The sequence below is a fragment of the Lactuca saligna genome, chromosome 4 (genome assembly GCF_052625555.1).
Source record: "Lactuca saligna cultivar CGN05327 chromosome 4, ASM5262555v1, whole genome shotgun sequence".
Lineage (NCBI taxonomy): Eukaryota > Viridiplantae > Streptophyta > Magnoliopsida > Asterales > Asteraceae > Lactuca > Lactuca saligna.
Window position 1 is genome coordinate 229,642,157 of NC_136420.1, and position 14,836 is coordinate 229,656,992.

Sequence of the window (14,836 nt, forward strand, 5' to 3'; positions counted from 1 at the left end):
GAACTCTATATGGAATGGTTAGATCATGGTTTAATTACATGTTGTTGACAATGTTAGATCCTAACTATGGTTAATGATATATTTTTTGGGTTGTCAAAAATCTTGTCTCCAAGCCTCGAAATTCAGCAATATGAAGAAGAAAGACAAAATGAGAAGTGTATTTTACATAACTATAACTAGCTAGTTTAATCTTAATCAAATGGTTACTCAAGGTAACCAAAATGTGGTAGACAACATTAATATCCATACAATATGGTATTAATCTATGTTTTGTTCTATTTTATTCATATTTCCTAGAAACAACAATCCCTAATATATTGGTAAATATTGTTTTCATAAAATAATGTTTTTCCAATTAAATACAAGTGTTGATTTTTATTAACAATCAAAATTATTCTAATAAAGAATCAGTTAGTGGTAACATACTATAAGGTGTGACCCTATAGGATCATATGTTATTAGCATATCATTCTATAATGACTCTTGGGTATACAAGATTTTTCAATCTCCCACTTGCATAAGACTCGTAATAGATTGATGTGGACAGTGGTGAACGTCTAGCAACATTTTACTGCCCTTAATAACATACAATGCAAAATAACATTTATCAGCATCTAATTCCTAAAATATCAAAGTTCAAAGCAATCAATTTCATATGGTGTTCAATTTTTGTGTAACAACCCAAAATCACAACACCTTATAATTTCATTTTCACCGACTTTGCTCTCAAGAACTTCCTATCATCCCTTCTCTCAAAATCTCAAGCATCGTGACCACAAAATCGGTCCTAGGCATCTTGGTCAGTTCCTTGTGAAACTCAAAGTGTTTTATTACATGTTTGTGTTAAGATCATTCCATTTACACAGTCATTTTTCGTGTGTATAACCCTTAGGACATCAACTTTTCGAGAATCTCTCCAAGACTAAGCTAGGATCGAAAACCTACCACACAAAATCATGGTGAGCTTCATACCCCCATCTTTTTGTGTTTTTCATACTTTTCGGGGGAGGGGGGTAATACAAGTCGAGTCTCATTTACCCTTTGGTTCTTTGAATGCATCATGGTTATTGGTTGAATATGGAACAGGTACTTGAATAAAAAGATTCTTAACATATGTTAAAAACATAAAGTAAATGTTGATGACATATTTGTTTTATAAAATTTTTTGTGGTCATGTTTGTACACTCAAAATGGCGAAAATATGCGTTTGTGCCCAAACATGTTTAACCCTTGGACATATGGAATTTTTAACTCTTATGCTTTACATAAATATTTAGATATAATAGATCTCAAGGTTATTATATATGTTTTGTAAAATTCGTGACTTATTAGAGTCAAAATAAAATAATATATTTTGTGTTACAAAACTTTCAAACTAGATACGATGTGTTAAACGAATTACAAAACTTGATTATTTTGCTAAAAATAATTTTATTAGTAAAATAGTCGTAACTACGTTGTCACTATTTTGATGGCTTAAAATGTAAGGTATTATGCTATTTTCACAACATATATTACAAATAGACATAACCGTTAACGATTATTTACAAAAGTTGTTATAAATAATTTAACCAAAATGGTATACAGAACAAAATTTATGACATAAAAATTTGTGTGTCATAATCTACCTATCATAAATCTTTTATAGCTTGATTAATAAGTTGTATGTCATAACAGCTATAAAACGCATGTTATAAAACTTCAGTCATAAATTCACACTAGTAATGTCATTTTCACGATTTAATATTGGGAGTCAAAGTTCGCGTAAATCCATTAAGGCTCTAGTGAGACATTGTCTTCACTGTACCTACCTAACGTACACCTTATGTCCTGCTTTATAACTAGAGTCTCCTGGAGGAAGAGCGAGACCGTTGTGTATAGATCTATACAGGATTGACACCCCCACACCTCAGTTGTTCGCTACAGTTTGACCGACAAGTCTAGGGTGACAAAAGTATACCAATTCTGACGCTTGAAGAACGTCATCCAGGCATAATGGTCATATCAAGCATGGTTATAAGAACTCACTTAGAGAATTAACAATACTATCTTGATTTACTGGAAGTTTACACTTCATCGGTTTTATTAAAAATATAAAACTCCATACCATTTTCCAGTAAACAGTCACTTACACTTCTGGTCTTAGGGTTTAAGACTATAGTTTACAATAAGAAAGTATTGGATTTTCTACGAATTTACGCTTTACATTTACAAACAAAAGGAAAAAAAAGGACATGCATGCATATATTCACTACTTTGAAACGAGACTTACAAACCCTTTTCGTAGAAAATATTGGATTTTCTGGAGTCATACAAAGTATTACAAACAAAGTGATTACAAACCTTTTTATACAAATATGCTTATGAACTCACCAACATTCAATGTTGATGATTTTCAAAATGACTTGTATTCTCAGGGAACTAGTAAGTAGGTACCTAAGAACCGAATTTACTGCATTTCAGAATTTCATACTTTATGTCTCTTTTGTGTAATTGATGAGAAAATACAATATGTAAACATTATTTGTTGGTATCTTTTAATGTATGTATTTTGGTTGCTATGTTTCATTCATATTCAATTGTTATGACACTATACAATGACGTCATCCGCCCCTGGATGTTTCCGTCATCCTGGTTCAGGGGTGTAACATAGAGTAACCAATATTTAGAAAAACATCAATTAACCAGAGTAATTCACAATATACGGAAACATGTTGTGTGTGCTCTACAATCATCCCAAGCTCTTCCATTTGAAAACCAGAGTACCTGAAACATAAACTGAAAAGCGTAAGCACATAGCTTAGTGAGCTCCCTAAAACACCATACAACATACAACCACAAAATATGATACCACATACATATAGTTTCCATGGGCTCATCTTTATCTGGAAATGTTATGGGCTCCCCCCATGGTCTTTGTTTGGAATGCATTAGGCTTCCTCCCATGGTCTGATATCCAAATGCCACGGGCTCCCCCCGGGTTCTTCCATGCAAGCATCACATATACAACTAGCATATCATATAAAACATAATGGGCAAACATTGGTGCCTTCGACCCACGGATATAGTGAGAAGAATCACCTCGTACTCTTAAATCTTAGAGAAAACTCTTGGCTGCAGGTTGACTGATCTCCAAACTATTATTAACAAAATGACACCCAATTAACAATTAAGCTCCAGTCCAAACCACAACCCCATGCCTGGGCTAAAAGGACCATTTCACCCCTACCTAACTTTGTCAAAATTTATGACCCAACTTGTGACAACCCGATATTTCGAGGCAATATGACGGAACGCAAGTCAAATTTAGGTCAAAATTTAACTTTCCAAAAATCTTATTTGGGTTAAATAAAGTAGTAGGAATCATGTGAAGGTTTTCATCCATATAAAGTGTAACAGCCCGAAATTTCCGTATCATTTATAGTAACTCTTTCGTAGTACAATTCGCGTAACCGATCGTCGTTCCGACTTCGATTTCCGATCTTCCATTTAATTAAGTCATTATCTGGTACACATTTAAAATGACTTAATGGGTGTCTTAATACATTTAGAAATCATTTTAGCACCCAACTTTAGTGATCGGAATATTTCTAGAAATTACCGTATCGGGTTACGGTGACTAAATCGGGTACGACCAAAAACCCCGTCTAACGCCGGTATCGGGTAGAATTCCACCGTGTCCAAAACTTAAACACTATATAAACATGTTTAAGACTTCATTTGAAGCCTTTGGCCAATCTCTCACTAAACTCTTACAACCTCTCTCCTCAAGCTAGAATTAAGGTCCAAATCTCAAGTTTAAGGCTTCAAATCTTTAAGGTAACCTCCCTAGCATGTTATTCAGCATCTTTAACCTTCAAATTGAAGAAATAATTGAGTTTTAGGTCCAAGAACATGAGTTTACGGCCAAGGAACAAGCTTGGGCCGTAAACTCCATTAAATGGGGTTTTAAGCCCTTAAACTCCTTCCTAAACTCAATTGGACTTTAGATATGGCTATGGGACTTCAAGATTTGGACTCTAAACATTTAAAACATAGATTTTGAGCCATTTGAAGGAGTTTACGGCCAAGGAACATTCTTGGGCCGTAAACTCATATAATTAGGGTTTTCATGCCCTTAAACCCTTCCAAATCACTTCTATGGCTTAGATATGAATTATAGGACCTTGGTTTTAGCATTTGGACACTTGAAACATGAATTTTATGGGACTTATGTGAGTTTACGGCCAATGAGAGTGCTTAGGCCGTAAACTCCCCAAAATGTGACATAAATCCAATTCTAAGGTGTTAGAAAGTCATCCAACACCACCAAAAGCCTTGGAATAAATCAAGGGACCAACCAAAAATACTTTTAGGGCCTAAAACACATCATTTGTGGGATTTATAAGAGTTTATGGCCAAGGCTTGTTCTTGGGCCGTAAACTCCAAAACTTTTGGTGTTAGAATGCAAACTAAACACCCCTAAAGCCTTTAGATGAATTTTAGAAGCCCTTCTATTCAAGTTTTAGACCTTGAAACACTTTGTATGACCCTACATAAGAGTTTACGGCCATGAGGAGGGTCTCATAGGCCGTAAACTCCATAACACCCCTCAAATGTCCCATAAAACTCATGTAAGGTCTTGGAATAATTCTAGTAATCACATGTGATTTGTTTTAACAACATTAAACATCATTTTCATGAAGATTAAGGAGTTTACGGCCAGGAGCCTATACTGGGCCATAAACTCCCATAAAATAATCATTTTTGATGATTTAAACTCATTCCAAGTGTTCCAAGGCAATTTAGATAATCCATTCTAGCAACCCCTATGTCCATTTGAGCCCTTAAACCATCAAAACCACACCCACATGAGTTTACGGCCGTAAACTCATGTATGTGTGTGTTTTATGGTTGTAAACTCTTTAAAATGTTTACTCTTAGGTAGTAAACTCAAGTCCCAAGTCCCTAGTGCCATTACAAGTCCGAAGATGTCACCCGGGTCACTCCAAACGCTCGTTTTGAGGTGTTTAACCTCATTGGAGTGTAATGTTCCATATGATTAGTGAATGTATCTCTAATTGTATATATATGGACATTATATCATTTTACATAGGTTCATCACGAGTAATCAAACCCCGAACCGACGTATAGCATTCAAAACCGACACGTTTCCGAGTCCGGTGAGTTCATACCCTACCCTTTTTCACTGTTTTCCACTGTTTTTAGGGGGGGAACACAAGCAAAGTACAAAGGAATTCTTGTACTCAAAACATGTTTTCAAATGTGTGTTTCATATTCTTATGCTTTTATAACTGATATTACAACTGATAACAGATCGAACATACAGATCACGTAACATATATTTGTGAAATAAGTCTTTAAACTAGTATGTTCTACATGTATTTCACAAATGGTTTTCCACATTTTATCAGTTAAAAGCACGACATTAAAACATTTGAACATAATACTTGTACACTGTTTTGTCCTCTGTAACACTCCACACACATATACGAGTGGAGGACTTTCATATTATTACTAGTAAATTGTTATTCCTGTATGATTGGAGACACATCCTCGGAGAACACTCCACCCAGATTACGCGAGTGGAGGACTACACCCATAACCAAAATCTCTGGTATTTAGAGAGCGTGACTTGAGTGTATAGATCTATACGGGGCTGACTACCCTACACCTGGCTGCTAGCTACAGCCGAACCGAAATGGTTCAAGGGTGACGAAAGTCATAAGTATGTGGACGACTTATTGCCACATGTGGACTACTTATTGCCACAGGTTTAAGTCTATTGTATGGTTATGGAACTCGCAATTAGGATAACAGAGATTTACTTACAGTAATAATGGATTACTTTATACATCGTTTACATCTTTGACATCTTTTACATCTTTTACTTACTATAACCAACATTCAGGAAGGTACGGGACTTTCCTGGGGAAAACATCAAACCTAATCACGATTACATCTTTTACATCTTTAACATCGTTTACATTAGATACATACATACAGGAAAGCATGGGGCTTTCCTGGGTAACACTTACATAACTAGAAGGAGTAACAAACTGGATAACATTACATCTTTTACAATTTGTAACATACAATAAGGAAAGTATGGGACTTTCCTGGTAATACATGATAAGTAAACAGAATAGTTTAACCAGTCAAATAACCAACTATACATTTTCACATGAGTATACATATTTTCAGTGTACAAATTACCATACTTTACATTTGTGAAACAATAACCAACTTTTAAGAAAGTACAGGATTTTCTTGCTGAACATAACATTTCAGAAACAGAAAGGAAACCGATACATTTTCGTAAAACAAAACCGCTTATGAACTCACCAGCTTTATGCTGATTTTCAAACCGCTTGTGTTCTCAAGTCGACGTTAAAGCAGGTACCCAAAGATCCTTTTGCTCGAAGACGGAGTATATGAAGATCCGTTTCATTTTGTTCATATATATGCTATGTATCACAACTGTACAAACTTTACTTTTGAAACAACTGTAAAACTTTTATTATGTAATGTAATGGTTGCTTTACTTTACTTACTATGTACATTGTATTTGATACTCAACGTGTTAGTCAACCCCGGAAATGTTTTCCGCCTTTGGTTTTCGGGGTGTGACATAAAGAACCCTAAAAGCCGAGTTATAACGAAGAAGTTATGACCAACCAAAGATTCTCGGCAAAACCGACAATACTAATAAACGTAAAACGCAAAGTTTTAATACAATAGTTTTTGGCCTTAGGTATCTAAATGAAAGTTTTAGACATCACCAAACCGTAAACGTACATAAAAAGAACGTCCAAATCTGACTTCGTATGAGGAAGTTGTGATTTTTCTAAGTTACAGATATAGCAGTAGACAGCTAAAAACTCGAAATAGAGATCGAGAGACTTTTAGCCGACGCAATCTAAATGAGAATCGAAGGGCTCAACAATACTAGCGCGACGGTAAAAAGTCTGACGAAAACGGACGTCGGATGAAGAAGTTATGGAACTTTAACGAACTTTTCCTATCCCGGCCTATTAAAAATATAATATTAAAAATAAAATCAAAACTAGCCGACGTAGTCTAAACGAAAGTTGTAGACCGTAGTCTCACCTTCGCGTGGATATAAAGAATGTCAAAAACGGAGTTCGTATGAGAAAGATATGAATTTTTGAAGTTTGTTAATTAATTTAAATATAAATTAAATTAAAGCCCGGTATTATCTGAAGAAAGAGTCACCAGTCTGATCCCTCGTACGCCAAGCGTACCGTCGTACGCCCAGCGTACTCGGATGCTAGGCTCCGGTTCGTCCACGTCGCTCCAATGTTTCGACCGAGGATGCGCTCATGCATGACGCATGAGTATGCAGCGCGTACTCTAGTACGCCCCGCGTAACGCAACGTCTCAGACCCCTATAAAAAGGATGCGAGGGTGCCGGCCAAAATTGCTAATTTACTTCCTTTCTCGCGCCGAAGCTCTGCGTTTCAACCCTCAGAATCATCCCAAAGGCCCAGTTTTCATATCCAAGGTGGGAAGAAATTTTTACACTCCCGAGACTCCCGAGATTTCCAAAGAATCTCGAGAGATCCGCTTTCTCGAGTAGAAGTTCTCCTCGGTTTTCGTCACGCTTTCTTCAATCAATCAAGTGAGTTCATACCCCTATAAAATACATTTTTAAATGTTTTATAAATACTTTTATATGCTTTTAAAGGGGGGAATACAAGTTAAAAACTGGATTATTGTCGTGTGTTATATAATAAAGTTCATTATACGCTTTTTATCAACGAAATCATATGTGATTTATAAACTTTATAGGAAACTTTTGTATACAAAATGTATCACGATAACATCATAGCTTTTGAAATGAAAAGTGTTGTTTTATAAATATATATATATATATATATATATATATATATATATATATATATATATATATATATATATATATATATATATATATATATATAAATCAAACACTCTACTTATGCTGTATGTATATGTGTCCATCTTTGATACTACAAACATACGATTATTTTGATAGGAAAAATATCAATATTTTGGGATACTTGTTCTTAATAAATCAATCATATGGGATTTATAACTAGTATACAAATGGATTTACTACAAGTTTAACAGTTTTACTAAACATATTACTTCAAATGACTTTCTTAAACATTTTTACATGATTAAAGCTCGTTATCAAACTATCTTACTCACTGTAAGCTTCCTTTCAAACTCGGCTACAAAGGTGTTTTCAAACAGTGGTTTTCCGTGTACTTAAACTGTCTTATCAAACAAAATACTTTCAATCATTTTATAAACTGACATCAAGTCACAAATTCTTTATTAGACTTTTCAACGATTTTACAAAACTTCTTTATGCTTTTATATTATAAATTGCATGCCTCTGTATGTATAGTTATATAAGAAATGTTTAAAAGATTTAGGAAGGCTATCCACCTTATTTCCTTTTCCTCGATTTGGATGTGGTCTGGTGGGATATCGGGTACTCCTCCGAAGGTCGTTTAAATATTAGTTATATATCATGTATACATATATGGTCATAAATGTTCCATCAGTAAATTTAGTTCCGATACTCTTGGGTAGCAAGGGGTATAAACCTACTTGGACACTCATCAATTACATTCTAGTAAACTATTATAGGAATAGTTTAGAGTAAACAAAACATCTTCCCTACTACAAGAAATTACACCAGAGTCAGTTCATTCATGAGTCTAGACTACATGCTATATGAAAGAATACTCTTACATGAATACTTATACATGAATACTTTTACATAGACATTATATGGCAAATTACTATTACATGTTAGATGTCTAGATACTGTTATATAGTTCGCCTTTCTATCTTTACCTTGTGATACAATCACATCATCGACGAGATAGATTGGACTTTATATCCTAGTACTAAAGGGTACTTTGAGGGACTAACCATTCCGAGAACCACTGTTAGCTACAGAGGTAAATGAACAATCTACGGATGTTTTAGGTTGATACCATCGCAGGTATACATAAGGGACTAACTATTCCTAAACCCGGCTGTTAGCAACAGAGGTAAATGAACAATCTACGGATGTTTTAGGTTGATACCATTTCAGGTATACTTAAGGGACTAACTAATAATAGTTAAACATGGAAAAACCGTCACATTTCCAAGTGATGCGTACTTTCAAAACATTCGAGTCTTAGTAGAAGACTACTTTTATATTAGTAGGAAATAAGGGATTTTCTAGAGTTTTTCATACTTATACTAAATGTTTCATCAATCATTCACCAATCTCTCATAACAACTAATCAAAGCAATGACATTAAATACTTATGAACTCACTAGCTTAAATGCTGACCTACACTTTCAAAATAACTTGTTTCTCAGGTTACAAATAGACAGGTGCCGATGCAAGGTTTAGAGAAGACGGAGCATTCAAGACTCGTCTTTTATTTTGATTAGTTATCTTGTTGTCTTGTACTATGAAAGAACACAATTGTAATTAAAATTATACTATTAATGCAATGGATGATGTTGTTGCTTGTTTACTACTTTGCAATTGTTGTGATGCATACATGACGTCCTCCGCCCCAGAACGTTTCCGTCGTTCTCGGTTTTGGGGTGTGACAAATTGGTATCAGAGCAATATTTATAGTGAATTGGGTATATCAACCTATAAAAGATATACTAACTATAAATACAATGGGATTAAAAATACTCTGATTTAGAGTTTATACTTTAAATAATAAAATATTTAAGTAAGTATACGTGCCTACATTCATATTAAAACCAGTGTCACTAGGACAATACAAAAGAATTACGATTGTTGGGAACACAAGTGGACTTAGAGACATATGGTCAAAACTGGGAAGATATAGCTTGATCACCTATATTCTCCGAGGGTTGACTAGCATGTGCCTAAATTTAAATTGGGTAGTTGCAACAATCCTAAAATCTTACCAACCCTACCTCAATGAGAGCAATAGAACATAACATTAAAATTTAAAATACTATAGGAGTATTTGGTGTTACTATAAGTATTTATACTTGAGAACTAAAACGGGATCTTCATCACTAAGTTGATAGTTGCTAAGTGGATACACAAAGACTATATGTAATTAGGATGTTATAGACTTAGAATCTTTGAAAATTTTACTTCACCCCTATTCTGTGTGAATACGAAGTTAAGGTCACTTATTCGAAGGTCTATCCTGTTAAATTACACATAGCGGGTATGCACTTCACAAATAGCGATGTAACTAATGAAGGTTTTCTAAATAATTATCTAGATAGTTCGTCTAATAATTATTCTCTTACCCTTAAATTCTCGCATAGAAAACATAGCTGGACTCCATCCCCACGACAACCCGTACTTCCTGAACGAAGGCAGTGTTGGATGGTTCAGAGAAGAACCAGAGAATGATCATCCACTCCCTTTTGAATGATCACAATGCTGAAGACCTTTCGGATGATGATAACTCCGAACACGAGGATGAGAACCTACCCCTAGTAGCTCCCAATTCAAACCCTAACCCTCGTCCAACTCTTCATGGCCCGACGCCTCCTTGGGTAGAATGCTTGGAAACATGGAGTGAAGAGCAAGATCAACCTATTCCGTTTAATGGATACCGAAGCTTCTACCACTCAAGTGAAGGAATCTCAGCAGATAGAGTTCTACAGATCATAATCCGTAGAGTTTCCCGAAACGAAATTCAGAGCAGGATGACTTTTCAACGTATCAAAGAGGTTAATGCCAATGCAAGAATGCATACCATTCGGACCAATCACCTTGATCACTAGTGAGAGATCTGAGAGAAACCATGAGACCCTGCTACAAGCACTAGCTGAACCTCGAGCCGAAGTTATAGAGCTCCAAGTACGCCAAGTATGCCAGAGGGTGTACGAGAGATACCTACTTGATATGAAACACCAACTAACCAAACTAAGGGTTCACCATAGAGGTGACCGTTGCCAGTAGGAGATACCTTACTTCCTTCTTTGTTTTAAAGAACCACGTTCCTATCTATGTTTTGTGTAGTACTTTTTATGTGACTACCTTGTACTATAAGTACTTTTAGTTAAGTGTTTATGCTGTCAAATACTTTTCTACTCCGAATATGATGTATGACCTACAACAAGGTCAATTTCCCCAAACCTATTACATCTTAAACATCAATGATATCGAAAGTCGACTAACTTCCGTGTTACTCTTTGTTCAAATACCTTCATTTTACTACCGTTGGAGTCTATCTGAAACCCTATCTAGTCACGTTATTGGACTATGGTAATTTAACTCCAAAATCATTTTCAAGCATCTTTTAAAGGTTGGATCATTTTATCCACCAACCTATAATACCTCGGCTTGAACGATAAACATTTAAAGACCATTCTACAAACATACTTCTACTCTGAACTAGGACTGCATCATAGGGATGTAGGTCAAACTATCATGAACATACTTCTAATCTGTACTAGGACTGCATCATAGAGATGTAGGTCAAAACTTCAAGATCATACTTCTACTCTTTACTTAAGCGATCAAAGTACATCCAGGTTCAACCATTCTCACTCACAAATTCATTGTCTTTCCATGTAACAGAGTCATGTCGCCAAAGAAAAACGATCAACCCATCAACCAAACACCAACTCTTCAGATTGATGCAGCTACCTTTCAAGCTGCAGTCTCGGCTGCCGTGTCAGCTGTTCTGACCCACCTTAACGCTAACAACGCGAATGTTAGCGGGATTGTTAACAATAACTCCAATCCAAGTAACAATCAAATACCTCAATGGGCAACAAACTACCATGAAACCCCGAATCCCAAGCCCAAGAATAACAAACGAAAGTTCTGGGCTAAAGCTAAAGGAAAATCACCCCAAGGGATGAGCAAAAGACAACAACATGTGGCAACCTTCGCAGCCACGACATCTATACATCCTACTACCATCCCTTCTGGTATCCCAATTGTCCCTACACCAGCTAGGCAGTATGCCGGAAACCTACCAAAATGCAATAAGTGCGGCTTCCATCATCGGGGTAGTTGTCGTTCGTTACACTACTTTAAATGCAACAAGAACGGACATACTACCAATTGCTGCCAGACTCAGACCCAACACATTACTTCAAACACCAATGTCGAAATTTCTCGAACAGGCCATCTATGTGGCATAATGGGACACTTCAAGAGGGACTGTCCAATAGAGAAAGACGACGGCGAATCCGGAGGAGTTTGACCTCAGAATGGAAAGAAGCAACGAAAGAACCTACTATAGTATACGTTCACTTCAAATCGTCAGTATTATGTATGTTTTTTTAAAACATTTTTAAAACTAGTGCAACTAGAGTCTTATCTTTTGCGGGATCCCGTCGGTATAGGGATGCTCGTACTGCGTATACTTACCTTTTGTAGTATACCTTATTCGCAGCAATAGACTTATAGTAGTCTAAAGTGTTGTAACTCTATTGATGGTTGCACGGTTGTGTTTTGTCTGTAAACATCTTACGTTCAAATCTAATATCTTTAAGTTTCCTTATGATTCCAACATTATCATATGACTTGATTCAATTTGATCCTCACAAAAACAGCATCATACGTACATCTCTTCCTCAGAAATTTTCTTTCTAGCAAAGCCGTCATTCCAGAATACCAAAGTACTAGTGCATAGAGCACTTATTGTTTCTCATCCTTTCTGAAGAAAAAATTCAACAAACCGCCCCGAAGTACCACTCGTGTAGTACATCAAGTTCAATCCAAAGACCCACAGTTTCAAGCCTATTTATATATGGCTCATATACCCGAGACTATGATTGATGAACCTGGTATGGGTTCTACTATGAACTCCAGGACAGAGACTTCCCAAGACTACGGGTGATCGTGCTTCCATGCAAATAAACTTAGAAGCCCAACGCATGCCCTATCTGTCGATTGGGACAAGGAAGACAGATAGAACAAAAGTACCTATCATTTTCCCTCAATTCATGAGTAACCATACCTTATTTTAGATCTTCACGACATCTAATCGACCACAAGGTTTTGACTTCATAATCAGTACGACTAGGTTGTGTTCTTATGCAAGAGAAAAGGTCACTGCCTATACCTCAACACAGCTTAAGACACAGGAAGTTAACTATACAACACATGATCTTGAGTCAGGAGCAGTGATAATCGCTTTGAAGATCTGGAAACACTACTTGTAGGGTACAAGGTGTACTAATTTCACAGTCCACAAAACATCCAACATACATTCGACCAAGAAGAGTTATCACACCAGTAAGGCAAACGAAAGAAACAAAGTTGTTCCCCGATAGTGAAAGGTTTACTAGAAGGCCATGCGAGGATTTGAATTCACTTAGGAACACAAAGATCAAATTAAACTTCTATCCGTAGCATAGTATCAATTCTGCTTAAACTCTAATTTCGGGACGAAATTCCCTCTAACAGGGGGATGATGTGACAACCCGAGATTTCGAGGCAATATGATGGAACGCAAGTCAAATTTAGGTTAAAATTTAACTTTCCAAAAATCTTATTTGGGTTAAATAAAGTATTAGGAATCGTGTGAAGGTTTTCATCCATATAAAGAACCCTAAAATCTGAGTAATAACGAAGAAGTTATGACCAACCGAAGATTCTCAGCAAAACCGACAATACTGATAAACGTAAAACGCAAAGTTTTAATACAATAATTTTTGGCCTTAGGTATCTAAATGAAAGTTTTAGACATCACCAAACCGTAAAGGTACATAAAAAGAACGTCCAAATCTGACTTCGTATGAGGAAGTTGTGATTTTTCTAAATTACAGATATAGAAGTAGACAGCTAAAAACTCGAAAAAGAGATCTAGAGACTTTTAGCCAACGCAATCTAAATGAGAATCGAAGGGCTCAACAATACTAGCGCGACGGTAAAAATTCTGACGAAAACGGACGTCGGATGAAGAAGTTATGGAACTTTAACGGACTTTTCCTGTCCCAACCTATTAAAAATATAATATTAAAAATAAAGTCAAAAATTGCCGACGGAGTCTAAACGAAAGTTGTAAATCGTAGTCTCACCTTCGCGTGGATATAAAGAACGTCGAAAACGGAGTTCGTATGAGAAAGATATGACTTTTTTAAGTTTGTTAATTAATTTAAATATAAATTAAATTAAATCCCGGTATTATCCGAAGAAGGAGTCACCGGTCTGATCCCTCGTACGCCCAGCGTACCGTCGTACGCCCAGCGTACTCGGATGCTAGGCTCCGGTTCGTCCACGTTGCTCCAATGTTTCGACCGAGGATGCGCTCATGCATCACGCATGAGTACGCAGCGCGTACTCTAGTACGCCCCGCGTAACGCAACCTCACAGACCCCTATAAAAAGGATGCGAGGGTGCCGACCAAAATTGCTAATTTCCTTCCATTCTTGCGCCGAAGCTCTGCGTTTCAACCCTCGGAATCATCCCAAAGGCCCGGTTTTCATATCCAAGGTGGGAAGAAAGTTTTACACTCCCGAGACTCCCGAGATTTCCCGAGAATCTCGAGAGATCCGCTTTCTCGAGTAGAAGTTCTGCTCGGTTTTCGTCATGCTTTCTTCAATCAATCAAGTGAGTTCATACCCCTATAAACTACACTTTTAAATGCTTTATAAATACTTTTATATGCTTTTAAGGGGGGGAATACAAGTTAAAAACTCGATTATTGTCGTGTGTTATATAATAAAGTTCATTATACGCTTTTTATCAACGAAATCATATGTGATTTATAAACTTTATAGGAAACTTTTGTATACAAAATGTATCACGATAACATCATAGCTTTTGAAATGAAAAGTGTTGTTTTATATATATATA